Source organism: Schistocerca nitens, chromosome 6 (assembly GCF_023898315.1).
Source record: "Schistocerca nitens isolate TAMUIC-IGC-003100 chromosome 6, iqSchNite1.1, whole genome shotgun sequence".
NCBI lineage: Eukaryota > Metazoa > Arthropoda > Insecta > Orthoptera > Acrididae > Schistocerca > Schistocerca nitens.
In genome coordinates, this window is record NC_064619.1 from 380,491,236 (window position 1) to 380,498,916 (window position 7,681).

Genomic DNA, 7,681 nt, shown 5'->3' on the forward strand with positions numbered 1-7,681 from the left:
TTAGTGGGTGAGACTTATTGTCTGTACCTTGTGATGTACTGACAGCTTATGTCAGTTTCCACAGTACCAACAGTGGGACTGCATATCATCTCGGACATATAGTGCGTCACGGGGGTGAACTTATTCGTCCTGTGTCGGCCGCCTATCGTTTGACAATTCATGTCGTGCCTGTGAGTCAATCTGCTTCGGCGAGACCAGTGAAAGGATGCACATCACACTGAAATCTGCCAGGATTTCATGGCTCTGATAGAGAAGTTCCCTACGTTCTGCTAACCAGACCGCCAGACCGCGTAGTTTACAAATTTCGTGGGAGCGTGAGAACGGTACAGCTGCTGCAGCGACCACTCCTCGCACACAATGCGCTGTCTTCTGCTGCCACCTGAAGCCATGCAACGATAAAGTACTGCTGCATTGGCGTAGGATTTTTAAATGATATTCATAGCTCCACGTTTTCAGGTAAACCATAGTTTCTGGTATAGTTGATCATATTTGATTTCATTTGAATGCAGTTGGCCTCACAAAGAATTCATGTAAACAAAGTCACATTGTGTTGCAAATGGTTTAAAACGGGGGGGGGGGGATTACATATATAGTCCATCCAATGTATACTTTGCCTGCCAAACACCATTCCTTAATTGATTTGTGTGTGTCATTTTTGTGTAAGATTTATCAACTACACTCCTGGAAATTGAAATAAGAACACCGTGAATTCATTATCCCAGGAAGGGGAAACTTATTGACACATTCCTGGGGTCAGATACATCACATGATCACACTGACAGACCCACAGGCACATAGACACAGGCAACAGAGCATGCACAATGTCGGCACTAGTACAGTGTGTATACACCTTTCGCAGCAATGCAGGCTGCTATTCTCCCATGGAGACGATCGTACAGATGCTGGAAGTAGTCCTGTGGAACGGCTTGCCATGCCATTTCCACCTGGCGCCTCAGTTGGACCAGCGTTCGTGCTGGACGTGCAGACCGCGTGAGACGACGCTTCATCCAGTCCCAAACATGCTCAATGGGGGACAGATCCGGAGATCTTGCTGGCCAGGGTAGTTGACTTACACCTTCTAGAGCACGTTGGGTGGCACGGGATACATGCGGACTTGCATTGTCCTGTTGGAACAGCAAGTTCCCTTGCCGGTCTAGGAATGGTAGAACGATGGGTTCGATGACGGTTTGGATGTACCGTGCACTATTCAGTGTCCCCTCGACGATCACCAGTGGTGTACGGCCAGTGTAGGAGATCGCTCCCCACACCATGATGCCGGGTGTTGGCCCTGTGTGCCTCGGTCGTATGCAGTCCTGATTGTGGCGCTCACCTGCACGGCGCCAAACACGCATACGACCATCATTGGCACCAAGGCAGAAGCGACTCTCATCGCTGAAGACGACACGTCTCCATTCGTCCCTCCATTCACGCCTGTCGCGACACCACTGGAGGCGGGCTGCACGATGTTGGGGCGTGAGCGGAAGACGGCCTAACGGTGTGCGGGACCGTAGCCCAGCTTCATGGAGACGGTTGCGAATGGTCCTCGCCGATACCCCAGGAGCAACAGTGTCCCTAATTTGCTGGGAAGTGGCGGTGCGGTCCCCTACGGCACTGCGTAGGATCCTACGGTCTTGCCGTGCATCCGTGCGTCGCTGCGGTCCGGTCCCAGGTCGACGGGCACGTGCACCTTCCGCCGACCACTGGCGACAACATCGATGTACTGTGGAGACCTCACGCCCCACGTGTTGAGCAATTCGGCGGTACGTCCACCCGGCCTCCCGCATGCCCACTATACGCCCTCGCTCAAAGTCCGTCAACTGCACATACGGTTCACGTCCACGCTGTCGCGGCATGCTACCAGTGTTAAAGACTGCGATGGAGCTCCGTATGCACGGCAAACTGGCTGACACTGACGGCGGCGGTGCACAAATGCTGCGCAGCTAGCGCCATTCGACGGCCAACACCGTGGTTCCTGGTGTGTCCGCTGTGCCGTGCGTGTGATCATTGCTTGTACAGCCCTCTCGCAGTGTCCGGAGCAAGTATGGTGGGTCTGACACACCGGTGTCAATGTGTTCTTTTTTCCATTTCCAGGAGTGTAGTTCCTAATAAAGCTGTAATTACTAAAGGTTTAATAAAAGTTGTCATTATTTTGTGAACATGCATGCTACCAACGGCCTTGCCGCAGTGGTAACACCGGTTCCCGTCGGATCACCGAAGTTAATCGCTGTCGGGCTGGGCTAGCACTTGGATGGGTGACCATCCGGTCTGCCGAGTGCTGTTGGCAAGCGGGGTCCACTCAGCCCCTGTGAGACAAACGGAGGAGCTACTTGACTGAGAAGTAGCGGCTCCGGTCTCGGAAACTGACATACGGCCGGGAGAGCGGTGTGCTGACTACATGCCCCTCCATATCCGCATCCAGTGGCGCTTGTGAGCTGAGGATGACACGACGGCCGGTTGGTACCGTTGGGCCTCCATGGCCTGTTCGGGAGGAGTTTCGTTTCGTTTCGTTTTCATGCACGCTTCCACTACTATTTACTGTTTTTATTTTACTGTGGGAGTACGTTGATCCACCGTCAATTTAAGTTTCAGTATTATTACAGTAATTATTTCATTATTAATTTGACTTCTGAAAGTGATAGGTCAACAAAAGTGCCATGAGGAAATTCACTAATTCATATAGAAGACTTATGTGAGTAGCACACGATGCGAAGGCTATGGCCAACACAATATTTTTTTTAATGTAAAGATAATAACACTTAGCTTCACTCGGACATATATTTATGCAAGCGACGTCTTGCAACCTCACTCATTTAGCATGGTGGCTGATGGGACTACTTGAATCGATAGATGTCGAATGATATCGACTGTTATTTGTAGATTTTTGAACGCTGATGACATTAACTAGTGGACATTGTTGTCTCTATCAACTTATACAAGAGCAGAAGAGGTATGCCTAGTGAATGAGTTGGGCAATATTACATACAAAATATTTTTGTGATATTGTTATTTATTGACCTATTAGGCCCAGCAGACCGTGGTATCTGCTATTTAAGGTTGACAGCGATCGGCAGGCAGTCAGTAGCGATTACCGGCTTTCGTTTCAAATCAACGCGGCTATTCTCGTCAGTCATCACGTCGTGACTCCTCTTCTTACAGTGCATCTATGCTGCTTTTGTAATCAAATGTAACAGTGTGCCTTAAAAAAGGGCTTATTTTGTCTAGCTGATTCTTTCTAGCACAATCACAGCCTCTCAGAACACATTAATGAAGACCTGAATTACTTAGTCAATTTATTGGCCACGATGAGACTTGCCCAAGGCCCATCTTCGATCTCAGCTGCCTGTAAATTACCTTTATAAAAGACAGAAGAATACAAAAAAATAAGACCTCTTAGCTGACAAACAGTCTGCTTCTGAAAAGCAGTTGCGACGTTGCGGTTGACAATGGAAGCGTAACTACAGAAAAATCAAGACACGTTCATAGGATTTGTCAATCTGGAGAAAGCGTTCGACAGTGTAAAATGGTTGCAAAGTGTTCGAAATTCTGAGAAAAATAGGGGTATGTTATGTGGAAAGACGGGTGGTATTATATATGTACAAGAATGAAGACTTAACAATAAAACTGGAAGCCCAAGAACAAAAAATGGCTCTGAGCACTATGCGACTTAACTTCTGAGGTCATCAGTCGCCTAGAATGTAGAACTAATTAAACCTAACTAACCTAAGGACATCACATACATCCATGCCCGAGGCAGGATTCGAACCTGCGACCGTAGCGGTCGCTCGGTTCCAGACTGTAGCGCCTAGAACCGCACGGCCAAGAACAAAAGATTCGGATTAAAATGGTGTAAGATAAGGATATAGTCTTTCACTCTTACTGTTGAATCCATACATTGAAGAAGAAATAATAGAAATAAAAGAAAGATTCGAGAGTAGGATTGAAATTCAAGGTGAAAGGACAGCAATGATAAGATTCGCTGGTAACTTGGCTATCCTCAGTGAAAGTGAAGAATAATTACAGAACCTACAGAATGGAAGGAACAGACTAATGAGTACAGAATATGGACTGAGATTAAATCGAAGAAAAATGAATGTAATGAGAATTTGCAGAAATGCGAACATAGAGATGGGCCCGGAGTAGATGAAGTTCTGCTACCTGTGCAGCAAAATAACCCATACGGACGGAGCAAAGAGGTCATAAAAAGCAGACTACCACTGGCAACTAGGGCGTTCCTGGCCAAGAGAAGTCTCCTAGTCTCAAACAGAGGTCTTAATGTGAGAAAAAAGTCTAAGAATGGATGTTTCGAGCACAGTATTGTGTGGCAATGAAACATGGGCAATGGGAAAATCGGAACAGAAGAGTATCCAAGCATTTGACCTGTTCTGCTACAGAGGAATGTTGAAAATTGGAGCGGCTGGTAAGATAAGGAATCATGAGGGTCTTCACTGAATCGGCGAGGAAAAGAATAGGTCGAAAACACTGGCAATAAGAAATGATAGGCTGAAACTACTTCTGTTAAGACATCACGGAATAACTTCGATGGTACTAGAGTGAACTGTAAAGGTTAAAAAGCGCAGAATAAGATAGAGATTGGAACACATCGGGCAAATAACGGAGGTCGTAGGTTGAAAGTGCCACTGTGAGATGTAAAGGTTGGCACAGGATAGTAATTCGCGGAGGGCCGCATCAGACCAGCCAGGGGACTGATGATTCAAAAAAAGGTGTACAAGAAACAGCTGAGTGCGAATAGGCTTGCAGTCTGAGGGTAACGTAGAAACTCTAGGATTCGATGCTGATGGAAATCAGCATCGTACAATACATGCACAATAGAGTAGCGAGCTCACAAACACGGGAGCCAGAATGAGCTAAAAATTAACGAGACGTGAGCTCCGTAATTGGGTGCCTTGTTTAACTTTTTTACACTAAATTCTTACATAGAGTGTGATATTCGTCGCACAATAAATTGAAACTTCTAATTGAACTGTCCTTTCTTATATTCATACCTAATATGATTAATGAAACGTGTAATATCTGGGCACCTTGGAGCAGCCTGAGTTAGTGGGCAGTCTTCAGTTACCTGGAATACAAATAAGTTGCCTGTGTCCCTACAAAATATAGTTCTTATTCAAATATTTGGCACATTTCTGGCGTTAGGTGGCACCAAATGTCTATACAAAAGTCAAGCAATTCCCGTAACTTAAGCGTCGGTAGTTTGTGGGTCTGCAGGTGGCACTCGCTAGTATCCCAGATATGTTCTATCCTTTTCAGATCAGGGGAATTTGGTGGCCATGACATCAACTTGAGTTCACTATCATGCTCCTCAAAACACTGTACGATTCTGGGCTTGTGAAGCAGCCAGTTATCCTGCAAGAAGCTGTCATTGTCGGGGACGACTAAGGCATAAAGGGATGCAGATCCTCCACTACAACGTTCACATACTCTGTAGCTATCATGGTGCCTTCAATTACTACCACACGTTCTATGGAAGCCCAGTTGCTTACCCTGGCCTAATGGCCCTCAAACCCCTCTTCCACCCTGCTTCCACGCCACGGTGCAGTTTTCGAGGAGTCATTCCGTTAGATGTTGCAGAGAACAGTGCTGGTGCACGCACAAGTATTTTTGGGTGCACCATTTAACACATCTTGTTGTACATGGGACTCTACTACAGGCAACCCCTATGTGTTGCCATGTTGACACAACAACACGGTAAATTATTATTTCACGGGGCACTCGATGATCGACGTTGAATTGCAGTTCCTTAGGAGTTTATCGTCTGGTCGAGGTTGTATACTGTTTTGTAGAAAACGCAAGTCTCAAAGCTGCATGTTTTGTAATGAGGCGTGGATGTCCAACACCTTATTGCCTGCTCACGGAATCACCATCCTTCGACCACCTTAACGTAGCACTCCACATTCAGGTGAGGAGGTTTGCGTGCTCGGGATCTGGATGGTTGTGCTGATGCTAATTCAGCTACCAGAAGGGTCACCCAAGTCAGGCAGGCCGAAGGGGAGAGCTAAAGTGTGTCCCACAACAGCAAATTTTTGCCCTATCCTAAACTTGTCCTTTTCCTATCATCTCAAACGAAAAATAAAGAGCCGGCCGGTATGGCCGAGCGGTTCTAGGTGCTTCAGTGTAGAACCGCGCGTCCGTTACGGTCGCAGGTTCGAATCCTGCCTCGGGTATCGATGTGTGTCATGTTCTTAGGTTAGTTAGGTTTAAGTAGGTCTAAGTTGTAGGGGACTGATGACCTCAGATGTTAAGTCCCATAGTGCTCAGAGCCATCTGAACCCTTTGAAAAATAAAGGATGGGCCGGGGACGCTCACATGTTGGGCGTTAACACTTAAAATAATAAATTTAGACAACATTTTCTATGGACAGCAGCGATCTGATGCTATATTTCGGCTAAAATGAACAGTGGAGACTGCAAAAATATGTGTTTATCTACCGGTTTCGGCTTATGTCAAAGCCAGAATGTTTCGTGCTGGCGACCCCACGGTTTTCTCGTGATACCACGATGACTGGTACGATCGTGATATCATGAGAAAACTGATGAGTTGCCAGCACCAACCATAGGGGCTCGACTGTTCATTTTAACCTGAACTTTAAATAAAGTGTGGAAAGTTTGAAGCCCAGCCACCACACTAGGGAGTTTGGGGCAGTCAGCGGCACTGTTAATAATACATGATTGAAGGAACAGCAGAAAAAGACAGCTGGACAAGCTTAAAGCCGACGACGTTTGCCCCCCCCCCCCCTAAAAAACAGCAATAATAGGTATCAGGAATGCCAGGACATAGAGAAAATTCAGAAGACTGAAACACGTTACAAAGGAGATACGGGGGTAGAGGTTGGACGTTGCTGGACTTAGTGAGGTGAGACGGCTAGGTTTTGGAGACATCCAAACACGAGATGGATAGACATTTTGATACTATTGATCAATTGGAGAGGATACAGAGCATACAAAATACGTTGGCCATTTGTCCACCTGTACCCCCACAACCTGCTCACTACCTGTCATCATCTTTCACATACCTCATACAATGCACCTTCTTTCTCCATCTTCCTCAACCCTATATCTGGTGACCTTCCCATTCTATCTCTCTCTCTGTCCCTCTCCTCATCTTCTTTCTTGCCCATATTCTCCTCCTCGTGTGTATCATCCTTTAATCTCCATCTGTCCCTCTTCTAAATTCCCCTTTCTGTGTCCACCTGATCCTTGCCCCCCTTGCTATCCAGCTCCTTCGCCCACCTCTTTCTGCTCAAGTGGGCCCATACGCTCATCTACTTTATGGGACGCATTTTGATGCAAACTGCACAGCACACCTGTCATTCAGGGCAGCCTAGATGTCAAAGGTTACCCACCTTTCTCAGCACCATTCCCATCCATAAGGGAGCTACGTGATTCTTACCTCCAATTACCTCTCCACAGACAATAAGTAATATGTGTACTAAATTGATTAAGGATGGTATAGAAGGCCGTGTACATAAATCATGGTCACGCAGATATTCCGAAATCAGATAAAGGACTGTAAGGCCTATCCATGGGCTTAGCCTCGGATCAAAATTTAGTAATTATGAAGTATAGGCTGAAGTTTAACAGAGTAGTCAGGAAGAATGAATGCACAAAGAAGAGGGATGTGGAAATACTATGGAATGATGAGGTAAGTTTGAAGTTCTCTGCAG

General features: G+C 46.4%; 1 pseudogene; it reads left to right on the top strand.

The window, feature by feature from the left end:
* Positions 1-2,166: 2,166 nt before the first annotated feature.
* LOC126263856 (5S ribosomal RNA) lies at positions 2,167-2,284 on the top strand (annotated as a pseudogene).
* The last annotated feature ends 5,397 nt before the right edge of the window (positions 2,285-7,681 follow it).